Source organism: Protopterus annectens, chromosome 3.part1 (assembly GCF_019279795.1).
Source record: "Protopterus annectens isolate FY-2018-M chromosome 3.part1, PAN1.0, whole genome shotgun sequence".
Taxonomy (NCBI): Eukaryota; Metazoa; Chordata; order Ceratodontiformes; family Protopteridae; genus Protopterus; species Protopterus annectens.
Genome location: NC_056732.1, coordinates 1,270,476,475 through 1,270,494,275, shown reverse-complemented (window position 1 = coordinate 1,270,494,275; position 17,801 = coordinate 1,270,476,475). Strand labels below are relative to the sequence as shown.

Below are 17,801 nucleotides of genomic sequence, written 5' to 3'. Positions count from 1 at the left end.
TCACCCATTCCCACACTCTCATGGCCTTGAATCAAAGGAGGTAAGATCTGGTCCCTCCCTGCTTGTTGATGTACCAGATGACTGACATGTTGTCTGATTGAATTGACATAGTCCCCAGAGGGAGAAAGGCATGAAGGGCCTGCATCTCTAGAACATTGATATGCAAATTGGTCTCATTTGGGGACAACGTGCCTTGGACTGTCCTTCCCGAGCAATGTCCCCCCCCACCCTAGTTGGAAGGCATCCATAGTCACCGTGGCTTGGGGAGGGGCTGCAATAAATGGGCATCCCTTGGTCAGTTCCGAGGAGTGCATGCACCAGAGGAGGGACTCACTGCCAGCTCTGCTGATACATATTGGATGCATCAACGGTAGATCTAACCATGACCATTAGACTGCTAATGTCCACTGTAGTACCCGCATATGAAGATGAGCACAGGGAAGAAGAGTAATGGTGGCTGCCATGGAACCAAGAGCTTGTAATACTGTCTCTGCTGATGGGGAGGTGAGACTGAGTAATCAAGGACACATGGAATTGTAAGCTCTGAATTCTTTCCGGGGTTATAAAAACTAGGTCTTCTGGCTTCCATAATCACATTTAAAACTTGCTGAGAGGAAGCTGAACCTGTCTGTCTTTCAAAACAGAATATGCTAGGGCTGTTAGATGTAGAGTGAAGCTTGACATTGAGCAGATGACCCTCTGAGTAGAATCAACACCTGCCCTGGAAGAAGTAACTCCTTGAAAGCAAATAATGCAAAAACTGCCAACATCTTTCTCTTTCATGTTGATATGTAGATGCTGTAGTCTGGCAGGCCACTTGTTTGTATCCACTTAGATGAGCTGTCAGCCCAGACTGAAGAGATAGTTGATGGAAGTAACTGAAAGAGATTTTGTTTGTCCTTCATTTGTAAAGTGTCTATCCTTGCTCCAATGTACTCTAGAACCTGGACTATGGTAGTATGAGCCTGGAGATCTATTGAGCACATAAAGTCTTTCTCCTGCAGGTAAGGCAGAATGCATTGCAACGTGACCATCTGGAACTTCTCTTTGGCAACTGACAGGTTGAGGGTGGAAAGATCCAGAATAGGTCTTATGTCCCCTGTCTTTTTTGGCACCAAAAAGAACCTGGAATAGATGCCCGATCTGAACTGATCTTGGGAGATGGGATGGATGACTCATTTCTTTAGCAGGTTGTTTATTTCGAGCGCTGCTACCTCCCTTTGTGTGGGTGGTACATCTGGGAGGTGTTTTGGGGGAAGAGGAGATACCACAAAGGGAATGGAATAGCCTCTGGATATGATATGAAGCACCCAATGGTCTGTTGACATGGACTCCCATGCCGATAAGTGCAATGAAAGATGACCCATGACTGCCTCCAGAGCACAGCAGTCAGGCAACCCTTCAGGGCTGCTGTGTGGGCCTGTCCGAGAAAGGTTCCCAAGACCCCACATTCCTCGGACCCCCTCTGCCTCTGGGCCAGCATCTATCAAAACCCCCTCTGCCTCTGAGGGAAGATGAGTCCTGAGTGTCCCGGGAATACTGAGACTTCCGGAACCACATCTTTTTTTGCCCTCGCTGATTCCTGGAGAAGGATCTTTGAGGGGTAGAGAAGCGGATCCCGATGGCAGACAGTGTCTTCCCATCCTTTTCGCTCTGGACCAATGTCTCATGAATGGTCTTCCCGAACAACGAAAAACCATCATAAGGGACATTCGCAAATGATCCCTTAAATGATTCTGTGAACTGACACAGCCTGAGCCAAGCGTGTCACCTCATGGCAACACTGAACCCGGCCGCCCTTGCTGATCCTTTGGTGGCATGCAAAAGGACATGCATGGACATGTTAGATACTGCTTTTAAAGTGGCCATCCACGTGTAGAATGTGCGCTTATCCTCCGGCAACATGGACTCCATGGATGACTTAGCTATCTCTCTGACAAGGTCGTGCTGCGGTCAGGTGACGTGTGCCAAATAATTCAGCACCCTTATGGAAAAGGTGGCTGAAGCATACACTCGCTTCACTAGATGATCCATCATCCTGGACACTCTGTCGGGGGGGGCTGGACCATAGAACTTTCTTGTGCTAGTTCTTTCTTGGTGGTGGCTGCTACCACCACAGCCTCTACAGCAGAACCCTTGTTCCAACTAGGCCTATCTGAAGAGGGACTTCGGATCTTGTCTATATGTTTTCAGAATTGGCTCCATGGTGTCTGGCTCCTTCCATGCCCTGGTGGTAATAAGGTCCACCAAGGGATCCACAGGAGGGGACACCCAGAAAGTAGAAGGGCCCGTGCTGAAGGTCTCCAGAAACACCGACTCGTCCAAGGTAGACTTAGGGGCACACCCCCCCATTGGTGCAGGAGTTCCATGATGTCTCCAAAGGAGACATCGTCGGGGGTGTTGGGGAGCCTTCCCCTTCCACCAAATTGGTGCCTTTGGTGAGGGACTCTGGGGAGGAGTCCAGGTGCCTCCTTTTGCACGTCCGTTTGCGATGAGCCTCTTCAGTGGGACTCTCTGGAGCGGACTCGCAAACTGCCTGTTGTTCTGCAAGGGGAACCGCCTGGGGCACATCAGGCATGGGCTGTCCCTGAATGGACAAAATGGCTGAAGCCGCATCCACAGCCGAGGGAGTCGGGGCAGAATCTGAAGAAATAGTCAGGGGCCCTTTTCCACCACAATGAATACCGAAGGAGAGCAAGCCTCCTGGGACATCAGTAAGGAAGCAGCTCTCCTCAGATCTGACAGGGGAATCAGTACCAAGCCTGCGATTGCCGAGATGCCAAGGGGAGGGACATGACCTGACAGAGCTGATGTTTCCATCTCGGATCCAACGCCCAGACTACGGCTCTGAGAGCTGCTCTGGTCTGAACTAGTCAGATCCAACATACTTAAGGTAATGGCCGGTGTTGTGGTACAAGGTACCATCGGTGCCGACCTCCCAACTCTGAGACCTCTTGGATCCAAAAACTCTGATACTGGGGGTCGGATCAGAGAAGGAGTTATAGGGGTGAAAAAGGGAAGCAAGCTCCCTGCCCCAGAGGGAGAGGGGGCTAGCAAGACTCCCATCTGGATCTGAGTGCGAATGAATATTTGCATCATTTTGTCCCTCTCCTCCTCACTTAAACTTCTGGAGGAGCGCGATGATGATGATGCCACTGATGCCGACCTGGAATGTCGATGCACAGAGGCCCTTGAAGAAGGTATAGGCTACTCCAGCGAGAACCTTGGAGCCAGGGAGTGCCAGGACTAGAAATAGCCTGTAGTTTTTGAGGAGGACCTGACTGACCCGATCAGTCCAGGGATCTCTTCCTCACCTTATCCCTGTCCTTTTTAGATAGTTCCCCTTCCATAGACCTCTGTTCAGGAAGGTGAGTCCGGCCTGGGAGGAGGATGAAGAAGTAGTAGAGGCAGTCACAGCTGTGACTGTAGTAGTCACGGGGACAGACCCCCACCCCCCACAGCAGAAAGCAGTCCCTTCGTCACTAACTTGGCCTTGCAGTCTTTCAAGGCCCTTGGATTAAAGCCCGCACAAACTGAGCAGGCAGAAGAAAGGTGAGGGACTCCTAAGCACACAGAGTGTGGTCATCAGCTGGGGACAGCTTGTGGCCACACTCTGTGCACTTCCTAAAAATAGGCTTAGTCTGCTCAGCCATGCCAAGGAAGAAAGTACAAACGGTCCTTACTGACCCAAACCACACACACACACACACACACACACACACACACACACACACACACACACACACACACACACACACACACACACACACACACACACACACACACACACACACACACACACACACTAAGGAAGTGGGGGGAAGGATGGGGGGGAGACTACTATAACTAAGACTTTTTGTTTTTGTTAAACGTGATGCAACAACGGAGTAGGGGAGGCAAAGGAAAGGGAAAACCTGACCTAACACTACAAGAAATAACACACACTTACCCAAAAAAATCACTATAGAAAATCACCACGCCTGGAGCTCTGAGGCCATGATGCTAGGCTAAGCCGCGGCAAATGAGATCTGAGGTAAGGAAGGAAGGAGATGGAGGGGTATTATGTGTAAGGGGAGGAGCTTGGAGCTTGGATCAGATGCTGGTGAAGCTGCCATCTTGGATCTGATCCGGATCTGAATACCCACAGGTTGAAGGGCAAATGAAAGTAAACTACTTCAGATTATAATGTAAACAAAGGGGAAAGAGGACACCGCTGCTTGGTTTCTCTCCTCAAACAGAACTTATCAGGAGAGGAATACCCCCCACTTTAATTTTTGCCTCTGATCCCTCATACATCCGAATCATCCTTATTATTTTATCAAGGAATGCAAATATTTCCACTGCCCTACTCATAAAATCCCAGCTTACTCTGTCAAATGTTTTTTCTGCATCAAGACCCACCAACAACAGTGATATTTTCTTACATTCTGCTTTCCCCCATCATTGTTCCACTAATGTTGTCAAATGTTTTCCTACCCTCCAGAAAACCACACTGATCCATATCTATCAATTTTAACATCACCTTTGCCATTTTTTTAGCCATTATAGATAAACACTTTATAATCTTGGTTTAGAATTGAGATAGGTCCATTTGAAGCTGGATCAGATGGGTATTTGCCATCTTTAGGTATTACTGTAATACAGCTTTCTTCCAAGATGTTGGTGACTCACCCTCCTTTTAAAATATTAAATAAAACATTCCAGATTTTTATCACTTTCTTCCCTTCTAATTTCCAAACTTCCACCACAATCCATCTGTTTCTGGAGACTTTCCTGTAGATTGGTCCAGTAGACTGGTTATACATCATCATTTTTATCTCATCTCCTATCTTAACTGTTAGTTGTTGAGCCTCATCTACCTACAACCATGGCACATTTAAGTCTTCTATAAACATTTCCATTTGTGTTTTTTCTTGATTTTCCCACTTGTCTGTTTTATATAAATTTTTCACAAAAAATTACAAAAGGTCTGTTTTTATTATAGACTCCCAAAGTTTGGCAACAACCCCTTCTATCTTCTGTTCTGCCAAAAGCTTTTGTGGTCCGGAGTTATTACCAAAAACGGTTGCTTAACAGCAATTTTTCTAAACTCATGCATATCATCCAGGTACTCCCTTAATTTCTCTTTATCACTCTGCAATGGTGTCTCCTCTTGCTCGGTGAGATTCCCCTTAGTTTGTAATACTTACCCTTTGCCAGCCTCTCTAATTAATTCTTATGTCTTAATCAGATCTCTTTCTTTTATTTTTACCCTATTTTTAAACTCCACTTTCATTTTTATTCCACTCATTAGCTATTACTTCTGAAGTGCTTTTTAACTTGCCTAATAAATTCTAGATGATTTCCACTACCCATTCCTTAAATTCCTCTCTTTCTAACAGGTAAGTGGGGAAGTGCCAGTGTCTCATCTTACTTCATTACCCTGCATTTTTATTTTATTTATTATTTATTTGACATTTGTTGACCAGGTTAGTCCAACTGAGCCAAGTGGCCCTTTTTCAGTGGAGACCCAAGGAGAAAAACTCCAACACACAGATTTATGAAATCAACAAAATACAAAGAAGGAATATGAAAGATGTACAACATATGCATAGTAAAAGCACAAAAGAAGGAATACAAAATATATGCCATGAAAAAATAAAGAAATCAGGTAAAAAATATTCATGGAAAGTACAACTAAATAAACACAAGTTTGTTTAGCAAGTGTTCAGGGGAAACTAAGTTAGGTTTGCATATGTAAGAGTGGACAGAATATGATCAGCATATTTGGAATAGTAGCAGAGGTGAAATTTAGAAATTAAGAGGGGGACATGACAGTTAGGGAGGATTGTGGCAAGGGCAGGATCATGAGTTCAGGAAATAGCTTTTAACTTCACTTTTAAAAGAGCTACCACTAGTAATGGTAGGGATGTTAGGAGGAAGCTTACTGCAAGCTAGGGATACTGAGTTTTTGTACAGGAGTCTGCCGATATTTCTGTTTGGTTTATACATGTCTAGAAGGTGGTGGTCAGAGCTACGGAGTGAGCAAGCTAGGATGTAAATGGATGCTATGGAAGAAAGAGAGGGACAAGCACAAGGTTTGTTTAGTATGAAGTGTGTAAACTGCAGCTGGGAGAAGAAGAAGAAGCTGGGGGAATTCACGTCAGTGAAGTTATTTTAGGGCCAGGCAGTGATGTTATTTATTTGGCTGATTGGAGGTGAATCTGGCTATGTTGTTATATGTTTGCTTGGGTTTGGTTAGTAGGGATGACTGGAGATAAGTAAAGATAGGTGAGGCATAGAGTAGGCATGGAAGAAGGAAGGCTTGTGCTATGGTTGGTTTGGAGCCAGGAGCAAGGAATTTCTTATTTCTGTAGAGAAGACGTAGTTTATGGTTAGTTTTTTTAATACAGTGTTGAATATGGATGTCAAATTTGAGATGGTCATCGATTATGATACCTAGTAGCTTGGTGTGTGGTTCAGGTTTGATAAGTGTTACTGGGAGAACAAATAGTGAATGTTGATTTGTGGTGGGAAAGGGACTTGGGGAGAAATAGTAGGAGCTTAGTCTTTTTTGGAGTTAAGTATAAGCTGGTTGTCAGTTAGCCATTTTTCTACAGATGAGAAGACAGTTTGAGTGATGGACAGAAGGTTAGATATATTGTCAGAGGCAGAGATGAGAGTTGAGTCGTCAGCGTATTGTATGAGGGTAGAAGTGGTACAGGAGGACTGTAGATTACTTGTGAAGATGCCGAAGAGGAGAGTACCAAGGATAGAGCCTTGAGGAATGCCAGTCTGGATAGGTAGGAAAGTGGAACAGGTGGATTTCCACCTGACAGACTGGAGCCTGTTTGAGAGAGAGCTTGAGAACCACAGAATAGTAGTGGGAGAGATGTTAAGTTCAGATAGCTTAGCAAATAGTTTGGAATGGGAAACAGTATTAAAGGCTTTAGAGGGGTCAAGGAAAAGGCAAGATACAAGGTGATTATTGTACCTGGCTTCAGCAACAGTGTCAGTGAAGGATAGGAGGGCTGTGGAGGTGCTATGGTTTGGCCTGAAGGCACGTTGAGAAGGGGTAAGTTTTTTATCTTAGTAATTATTGGCAAATGATCTGAAATAGTTATTGTATATGTATCAAAGCTCTCAATTAAAATGACATATTCATGTGAAATATAATCTTTATTAAGTCTGGCCCAGTTATTGTACCTTGAGGGATAATATGTAAATTCTGTCAGAGTTCCTGCTACTGAATTCACATTTTTCATACCAAATATTTTTTATAAATTTCTAGTGAAATCTACCCTGTTTTGTTATACGTTCCCTTCTACATCCCCTAGATACATCCCCATTGTTGAAATCAAATTTCAGTCCCAACCAACAAGTAATATTCCCTCTAAAAACTATTTGTCACAATTTTAAGTTATAAAATAGCAGTTTTAGGTGAAATATAAATACATGCGGGTGTAATCCTAATTCTTTGCCACTAGCCCCTTAGTACTACAAATCTGACATTATCTTTTTTCACTCTTCTAGCATTACTGGAGTTCCTCTGGCAATTAAAATAATCACTCCTGTTTTCCTCTGTCACTGACACTCGGCAGAATATCCATCTTAAAAACCTTTATTTATCAAATTCATATGCTCAGTTCTTTCCAAATGCCTTCTGCAGCACTATTTGCACTCAGCATTTCTGTCAAAAGATTTTGTACTCTTAACATATACTGGAAGAATCACGCAGATAAAAATAAACAAAAAAGGTTTATTTTACATGCATGGAGACATGCTACAAAGTACATGGTATGTCAGCAGTCTAATTTCTGTACACTTCACATGGGTTTTATACCCTTCTCTGACAGTAACTGGTTACCAGACAAGGAATTTCAGTCAAGGCTATAATTTCACATACTGGAGCCTTGGATGGTCAGAGGTCAGGCACAAGATAAGCTTGTGCCTGGACCAAGGTAACATCTGTGCATTCCTCTTTGGTCAGCAAATTCTTTACAAGAAAAACAGCTTATTTTAACTTGCTTCTTTGCACGCAATGCAATTTCACATTTTAACCCTTACTATACATGATACAAAGATGTTGAACACAAAGATTCTTACTACATTTCCCCCCTTACAACACTTTGTATCATAACTAATACATTTTATTCATACAGTTTTTGACTCGTGTTCTGTATATTCAGAATAATAAGCTTTAGTTGCATTGGCAGACAATACACTTGATATTATCATTCGGATGCAAGGAATGCAACAACAACCCAACAGTAGGAATATAATGGCACCAACACATATAGCAATTAAGACATTCATAATACTGTTCCCCAATTTCCAAACCAATTTTGGAAAAAGTCAGTTAATGGATTCTGTCCTGGTTTTGTAAGTTCAGAAACTTGTTGTAGGATCTCCAGATGGCTGTTAATGTCATATTCGTTGTCTGTAATGAACGGACAACACTATTCTGCAATACTACAGTCCTCATTGCAGTTAACTCATCCGTCACCAATTCCAGTGCAGAAAAAGTTGCATTGCTCAGGGTTTTTAACAGTTTTCTGAGCTCCCAAATGGATTTTACTGTCCCATACGCTGGAAGAATACCAGCCCATGAAACAACATCATCGCCCAAGTCCATGTGTGATAGCCCCTTGCTGCTACTATGGGCCAAATCGTGTTGATAGATCCAGGATGCATCAACGTTACCTACGGGATTAACAGGTTTATTAACAGCACGTACATTTCGTATTTTACCTTGGGGAAGAGAAAAGGTATGTCTTATAGCTGGTGCTAAATAACCCAAAAAGCAACTGCCTGACCAATTCCTCGGTAACCATTTGTATGCTTTTCTACCACAGATAAAATAACAATCATTTACTTTAAGTGTAATATTGACTGGAACAGAGTGATTTCCTTTGTCTTGCAGCCCTTTAAATAAAAGATCATACACAGATAACATTTTTTCAAAGAAACTTGTGCCATTAATAAGCCCTGTACTATTAACAAGCACTCTTATAGGCTTGAAACTTCGTGCACAGTGCCCATCTATTGTACAGTTATGAATTATTGTTACATTACACTGACTCCATCCAACCTTAATCTTGCCAAATCTTTGAAAACATACAGTTCCATTCTGGCGACCCATGAGGGGTAATGCTATTTTGTCCTTTAAGGCTACATTTGAAGTTTCAAATAGTAAATTAGTCCATGTATCATTTGCCCCCAAAGGGACTGTACCTAACATTAGACCACCATGTACAGTAGGGATAGCCGTGCATATCCAACAATTTGAAACATTAAAAGATAGAGCATATGCATCATCCCTCTTTACTTGGCTAGTCTTGTTTGAAAATAAAAATGACCAAAACAGAAAAGTAACAATCACACTTATTAACAACAAAATTATTTTTGAATGCTTTTGTGGGAAGGGCTGCTCCCCTTCCAGTATTTCTCTGCATTGCTACGATAGTCAGATATTCATACAAAACAAAACTACTACCAATGAGTGTTCCTCAGGGGAACTCAAGTTTTGTCCAGTTCAAACTATTTTACCAGTTTACAATGTGTTAAATGGATCCACGATGTTCGTTCTTTTATTCAGACTGCTGTGGGTGTTGCAATCAATACCTGGTATGGACCTTCCCACTTGGGGGAGACCCACATCTTCCTCTTGACAATTTTAACCCAAACCCAGTTCCCGGGTTTCACTTCCAGGATCCTGTTGTTCTTCTAATCTGAAAAGCAATCATTCGTTAAAGAAGTGTTAGTTCTGGCCAGCAATTTCCTCATGTAATCTGCTATCTCTTCACCCTCACGAAGATTTTGCCACTGCATAAGGTCTCCCGTATAATAGTTCAAATGGTGTGACCCCTTTTGAGGTGGGAGTGGTACGCATGGACAGGAGTTCCAGAGGTAAGTAGTTTATCCAAGACTGATGTGTCTCGGCAATGAGTTTACGTAACTTGCCTTTGAGAATGCCATTATGGCGTTCAACCAACCCTGCTGACTGTGGGTGGTAGGCACAATGATGTTTTAACTCGATCTGAAAAACGGCGGCCAGCTTTTGAATAACTTGGTTTACGAAATGTGTGCCATTATCAGAACAGATGCGTGTGGGTAGCCCAAAATGAGGGATAATGTTATTTGTAAGGGCCTTGGCTACCGACAGTGCATCTGGGTGTGCTACCGGAAAAGCTTCAACCCATTTCGTAAAAGCGTCAATAATGACTAACACAAATCGCTTCTGTTGAACAGGACTTAGTTCAATAAAATACATGCAGATTGTGTGAAATGGATACGGAGGCAGCGGAAAAGCTGCTGGGGTGATCCGCACCCCACCACCATGGTATCGTGCACAAAGCAGGCACGATAAACAAAATCGTTTAGCGTATGCTATAAAGCCCTTGGTCCAGAAAATTTGCTGGATCATTTGAACCATAGCAGCAGGGCCCAGATGAGATGGGCCATGCGTCACTAATGAGGCATACCTAAAAAGGTTTGTTGGCAAGACATACTTATCATTTGGACCTACAAAGACTCCCTGCTTTTGAATAGCCCCATATTTAACCCATCGCTGTTTTTTCCAAACTGTACTAAGTTCCTGCATTACTTGTAAAGTTTGTAGATCAAATTTATCTGTAGGGTGAAGTTCCTTTTATGTGGTCTCGAGTGCAAAAGTAGAGGTAAAGGCTACACTTTTTGCAGCTTTGTTAGTCAGTGCATTTCCAAGTAGTACTGGATCCTTGGCATTCCTTGCAGATGGCCAGTCCCCGTGGCAGTTGGACAGCTTGTAAGAGGCTAAGGATTAAATCCTTGTGGGTTATTTCCTTTCCTGAGGCCGTAACCATTCCTCTATTTTTCCATTGCTGTGCAAAGACATGGACCGTGGAAAAAGCATACTGACTATCTGTGTAGATAGTAACTGCCTTATCCTTGGAAATGGTGCATGCTCTGGACAAAGCAATCAATTTGACAGGTTCCTGGGGAGGGTCTTGCCTCTAGTACCGTAGTCTCAGTTGTGACTGCATAACCCAGTTGTGTAATGCCTGCCTCATTTTTACATGCTGACCCATCTACAAACAGGGTCCAATCTGAATTTGCCAAAGGTTGGTCCTTAAGGTCTGGTCTTGGTAAGACATTAGAGTGTATTAAATTTAAGCACATGTGAGAGGCACCATCGTCAGCTGTAGGTAACAGCGTGGCTGGATTAAGAGTGGTGCATCGCTCAATGGTCATGTGTGGTTGTGATAGTAACATTGTCATGCAGGATAAGTGTCTGCTAGGAGAGAGAAAGGTAACTTTATCCTGTAGTAGTATTACCGCGACAGAGTGCGGTACTCATAAGGTAAGGTCATGAAACAAAACTAGGGTTGCAGACGCTTGCACAGCCTGTGCGGCTGCGACTACTGCCTGTACACAGTGTGGCAATGATCGTGCCACTGTGTCCAATTTACTAGAATAAAAAGCTAATGGTCTCAACTTATTTTCATAGGTTTGCAACTGAACCGATGTCATAAAGCCCTGCTTACAATCTACTGTCTGAACAAAGGGTTTTGTATAGTCAGGGAAGCTAAGTGTTGCAGATCCTGCTATCAATTGTTTTACCCTAGTAAATGCCTGTATTGCCTTATCCGTCCATTGCAGCGCATCATGTGCTGCCATGGGAAAAATAAGTTCAGTGGACTTACTTCCTCTGCATAGTTGGGAATCCAACTACAACAAAAATTTGTTATTCCTAAAATGACATCATTTTTTTTTTTTGTGCTGGGCATTGGTGCCTGTAAAATGGCTTCTTTTCTACAGTTATCTAGTTGTCTACCAGCAATTGAAATGGTATAGCCTAGATACCGTAGTTCAGTTTTACAAAATTCATAAAATGCGACTCACAGACAGCCTCTGTGGATGCAGCCAGTAAGATGTCATAGTAGATGACAGCAATGCTCTGGTTGAAACTGTGCCAGGTTTGTATTTCTTAAAGATTGTAGGGCTTTCACAATATCCCTGTGTATGTGTACCGCTTGCTCATAAACGAAACCTACTAACTTCCTGTAGGGAATAGAAAAGAATTAATGTCAATAACAGAAAAATACTTATCCGTGGGAAGGATATTATTTAACAAAACAGATGGATCTGGGACCACAAGAGCCCTTGGCACTACAGCAGCATTTACAGCCTGCAGATACTGTACCATTCTCCATGTCCCGTCCGGTTTCCTTACTGGGAACAAGGGTGTGTTACACGGTGAATCTGTACATGGAATTAAAACCCCAGCTCTCAGTAGAGCCATGATCACTGGAAAAATGCCTTCTTCTGCCTTTTTACTTAATGGATACTGACGCTTATGAGGTCTAAAATCGGATTTTGGAGTTATTTTAACCTGTCCTGCTGTTTTCATTAGCCCAATGTCGTGCTGTCCTAGGGACCATAAGGATTTTGGTACTGACTGTAGTTTCAATTCTTCTTGTGGGGTCAGAAAGCATAGTCAGGATGGCATGCCTCCTGTCGGTGTTAACCGATCTTCTCGAAGATGTACCGTTGGTCTGACCTGGGTCACCCAATTTAACTTCTGCACCTGAACCCCCTTACCTGCCAGCTATTCCGGTGTCATCTTTGACCAATCAGTAACCTTTTTCCCAACTATATACCATGCCGTTTGTTCTTCCCTAGTCACAGATACATGTGGGATTGAGGCATTTTGAAAAAGCTGTTGCATGTCTCTTGTGAGACTACAAGTAACTGCGGAGTCTCCTCTGCTTGTTTTTGTGAAACTACGGAGGGTATTTTTCCCTGTTTCTCTGCCTCCTGTAAAACTACGGAGGACACCTTTTCTTGATTTTCTGCTTCTTTTTCCTGATACTGGGGTGGACCGACCATTTCTTTAGGGACTTCTGGATACAAGGGTGGGGCTGTCGGTTTATGACAGACAACAGATGTCTCGTCATCTTCTTTATGGACAAAAAATGCACCTTTTTGCACTCAAGTCACCACTTTCCTTATTCAAATTGTTTCTTATTAGCTTCTTTTAACCATTTCTGTGCTTGAGGGAATCCCACCTTTACTTGATTTTTCACTTTGCCTCCTGCGTCCCAGATCTCTCCTAAATTTTGACATTCTGATCTATTTAAGTTACCACTAAATCCATAATTTGTCTTTCATTTTTATGTATTTTAAGTTTTTTTTTTTTTTTTTTGGATGTAATTTAAACATATATTCCTCATCTTCAGTCCTTTTATTTAAGCAGCCCTTACTAGCACAACAACTGCTTCCTATTCCCATTTTTCTTATTTAAAACTGTTTCCTTTTCCTGAGATCTCTACCGGTCTTTTGTAAAATTTAAACAAAAGAAATTCCTTTATGACTAGTCCCTTAAAAGTACTTTTATAAATGTAAAAGCGATCTTCCACCCGGATCGAATCTAAGAGTGACTGGCCTCTACTTACGACTTCTTTGTCGGAGGTCTTTCCGCTCAAGGGAGCCCGAGATTCTCTCCTTCCTGTACAGGTTTTTCAGTCCCTCTTATGCGATTCAAGAGGTGGCCCCGGCCAGAAATGTCAAAAGATTTTGTACTCTTAACATATACTGGAAGAATCAAAAATAAGCAAAAAAGGTTTATTTTACATGCATGGAGACATGCTACAAAGTACATGGTATGTCAGCAGTCTAATTTCTGTACACTTCACATGGGTTTTTATACCCTTCTCTGCACGTACACAGTAACTGGTTACCAGACAAGGAATTTCAGTCAAGGCTATAAATTCACATACTGGAGCCTTGGATGGTCAGAGGTCAGGCACAAGATAAGCTTGTGCCTGGACCAAGGTAACATCTGCGCTTTCCTCTTTGGTCAGCAAATTCTTTACAAGAAAAACAGCTTATTTTAACTTGCTTCTTTGCACGCAATGCAATTTCACATTTTAACCCTTACTATACATGATACAAAGATGTTGAACACAAAGATTCTTACGACAATTTCCTAACATAACTATGTATTATTTTTTTTTTGTTTATACCTGTGAGACTGTTAACATTCCAACAAAATATGGAAACAGTCACATTTGGGATACAAGCCCATTAATGTTTGGCAGGTTAATCTTTTACATAGTTATTCTTATCAACACTGGAACCTATGTCACATTGTACAATACTTTTTATTTTAATAAAAACCCTCAAACAAGAAACCAAACACTTTCAGAACTCCCCCAATAACCTATTAACTTAAAACAAACAATATAACTATGTACATCTTTAAATAATGAAGTTTAACCATTCTAACTGGAGCATTTGTGCCAAATAGACAGCTGCTAACAAAGGCCCTAGTTAACCTGAAATTGAGGTTATCCATGCTAAGATGCAGGTTATTGCCTGTGTGTCTACTTTATTAGTTGGTGTCCCATTTTTTATATATATGTATATATATATATATATATATATATATATATACACACACATCTTTATTCCCCCTCCCCAGATGTGAAAACTACTTACTTGCATACTTTCAGAAATTATTAACTTTCAGTCATGAAAAAAACACCAGTGTTCTATATTTCATTGCCCTATTATCAGCTTGCCTTCATAGGAAAGTAAGAGGAAAAAAGATAAATGAAGTCCTCTGTTGCAGCCTGAAATTCAAGCTAAAACACTCATTGCTAAAAGAAAACTTCATTATATTCAGTGTTCTCGTATTTGTTTCCACCTAAAATATTAAACTAAGCCAGGGGTCTTAATACAGACATTTACCTATGCAGAAATAAGAGAAAACCTATCAGCTCTACATATATTATGATATGTGTACTTCTACACCCCCCTCAACAACTCAAGATTACAGCCTAGCAACTTAAACATGGTTTTGTCTAGCTCTTCTTCTCTTTTTTGCACTACATTTCTTAATACAAAAAAAAAAAGATGAGAAGAGAAGAGGAAAGAAAAAATGTTATCCATAGCAACTTTATCTTATACAAGAATAATTACTTTACTACAGAATATGCAACTTATATTGTGAAACATTTTGTAGAAATGCTGTTAAGAAAAAATGTTTTACTTACAGTTACCTTTTTCCTTCCGCCTCCCCTCAGAGTCCTTCCAAACATTAATGACATGAAGTGAGGTAAGTGCTTCTTAGTTCCAATTTTAACAGCCAACAGAAGTCAACTCTTTGCACTTACTCTTATAGAGAATTTTTTCACAAATGTGATTGATGCTCTGTAGCCTCACATTTATTCACTAACTGCCATGTTGCTGGTCTTCCTCCTGTTCATCTCCATCTTCCATCTCCAGATTCTGGTTCATTTCCATAGTGCTCCAGATTACTCTGGTCAACTCCTATGCTCTTTTCTGCCTCTCAAGCATTTTCCTTTGGAACAGTGGAAAAGATTGCACTAGCAAAGCATCCTCATGTGCTTTATTATCAGAAGAATAAGAAGCACAGTCGCTTCATGATGGCTTATTTTTGGTGGACAGATTTTTGCATTTCCTCCTTGGCCTGTTCTGCATCAAAGAATGACTTTGATCTTCCATGAAAAAAATATTCTGAAGACAGCTGGATACAGCAGCTTGAATCTCACACCTGTCTCTTGACATTCCCTGATTACTGGAATAAAATTGTTCCTTTTCTGCCTAAGGTACAGAGAATAATCATTTTCCACAGACAGTCTGCTGTCTCCAACTTTCAACAATTTGCACTTTCGCCACAGTTTTGTCAAGATCAACTCTTTCTGCTGGTAGGCTTGCATCTTTAGTAATAAAGGTCTTGGCTGCTTTCTCATGGCAATAGTTAGAGCACACACACAATGTATCCTTTCAATTAATAGTTCTTGCTGTGGAATATCAGTCCAGTTGCTCATTTGTGCTTCATAAAATGAATACAGCTTGTTCTTTCCAGTTTCTCTGGTACAGCAGATAGTCTCAGATTTTCCCTTTGTGCTCTTCTCTCTAATTCTACCACTTTTTGAAATATCTCTTCTTGAACAGTCTCATACTCTCCCAGCCTTTTCTTCATTTCAACCTCTGATTTTTGTAGTTTTATCAGCTCATCTGAATATCAGCTTAAAGCTCCTTCCATTTTTACCAGCCTTTTGTTATGAGAGTGTATATATTCCTTCAGTGTTTCGCTTATTTTAATCCGCTCTGAGCACATTTGATTTATTTTTTCTCTAGATTACTGGAAGCTGTGTCTTGCACCAAAGATGGAGCTTGAGCTGCTTTTTTCTGAACAGCTGCAAGATTCTTCCCAGTCAATGTTTTCTCTTCATTTTTACTAGTTGATCTTCCTTCAGGCTCTCTTAGTGTGTTCTCTGTAAGCATCCAAGCAGTGTACTTACTAGCCAGTAAAATAATTTTACTCAGATTGACAGTATCCCTGAATGCAGTTTCTCAGTTTTTGATTTCACACTGGGAGAGCTGATGTCAAGCTGTTGATCAGTGTGCAGCCATCTTGGAAGTTAGGGTAGCAAAGGTTTTAGCCATGCAGAATGAGAATTTTTCCCCCTAGTACTTCAACAGCATTATTGGCAAATGTAGAATTTCACCCAATACCAGACTCTTCCTCCATTTGTGACATGCACAGAGAGTTCAGAGATGTCTCTCTGCATTTCCCTTATGGTTTTGTGCACCAGGTCATTTAAACCCACATGGACCCCTATCTTGGTCATACTTGCTCATCTTAAGGGTTTTGAGGACCCTTGAAACACTAGAGACCTTGGATCTGAAATACAACACACCAACACCCTGTTTCTGTCCAGCCTTGTAATGCTAGAATCTGTGTCTTACAGTGGTATGAATAATCACCAGTAGATTATTGTTAGTGGAATGTTTGTGTTGTGTTTTTAATTTCTGCTATGCCCTGGACTTATTTGATCTTGAAGGCTTAGGAAATGACTGTTTTTTTTACAGCCCAAGCACAAAATAATTTTCCATGTATTTATGTGGAACTCTGCAGGGTAGTGTGATGCTCACAGACTGTTTTTGTGATAATGATGCCCTAAGTTTAATTAAATATTTGCATATGCATCTCTCACAGGTAGTTTGTGAAGGGGTAAGTAGTTGATTTTCAGTGAGCATAAGGGAATTGCTGCACTGCCTGAATATACTAAATCGAATGAGGCTGGCAAATGAGGGAAGACAATCTGGCTGACCTTATCTTTTGTCCAAAAGGGTGGAAATTTGGGGATACAAGACTTATCTGAACAGTATTATAAGACTTACCTACAGATTTACAGAATAACAGTTATCTATTAGAAGTGCTCTACTAAGGCAAAAGCAATTTACATTAGCTTAACTTGGTCCTAAACAAAAAGGTAAGGTAGTATAACCTGCTAATGGGTATAGCTCTGACTAGCCTTGCTCGGAGCAAAACATCGATTGGAATGCCTGTGTCTATACAGTGAAGGCTGCAATACAGCTGATCCATGAACAAAGACAAGCAAAAAAAAAAAAACAGCTTTTAAACAGTGTTTGGTTCCAGTTAATGCTAGCTTTACAGAAACAGCAGCAACTTATCCTCTCTCACAGAATAATCACCCCTCTCTCTCTGACTGCACACACATTGGAAAACCAAATTAACGACTGCTATGGTAATTTCATGGATTTGAAACAAAGTTGGAAATGCTGCACAAATGAATATGAAATATGCCAGGTGACTGAAGCAAATTAAGTACTTTGATATCATCTGGGTCGAAACAGGGAATGACTACCGGTAACTAATTTCTCTCTTGGTATGTTTTGGAAGGGGTATGAACATAAACTGTTGATTACAGTACAAGACATAAGTTGCATATTAAGATAACTGCTATTTCTGTGACAGCCTGCTATAAAGTCAGTGTATTTGCACC

General features: G+C 41.4%; 1 protein-coding gene across 2 annotated transcripts in view; it reads right to left on the bottom strand.

Moving 5' to 3' along the window:
- The window catches only part of LOC122798413 (ubiquitin carboxyl-terminal hydrolase CYLD-like), a 1,245,230-nt gene that overhangs the window by 162,104 nt on the left and 1,065,325 nt on the right, over nucleotides 1-17,801 (bottom strand). The gene's annotated exons all lie outside the window — the stretch shown is intronic.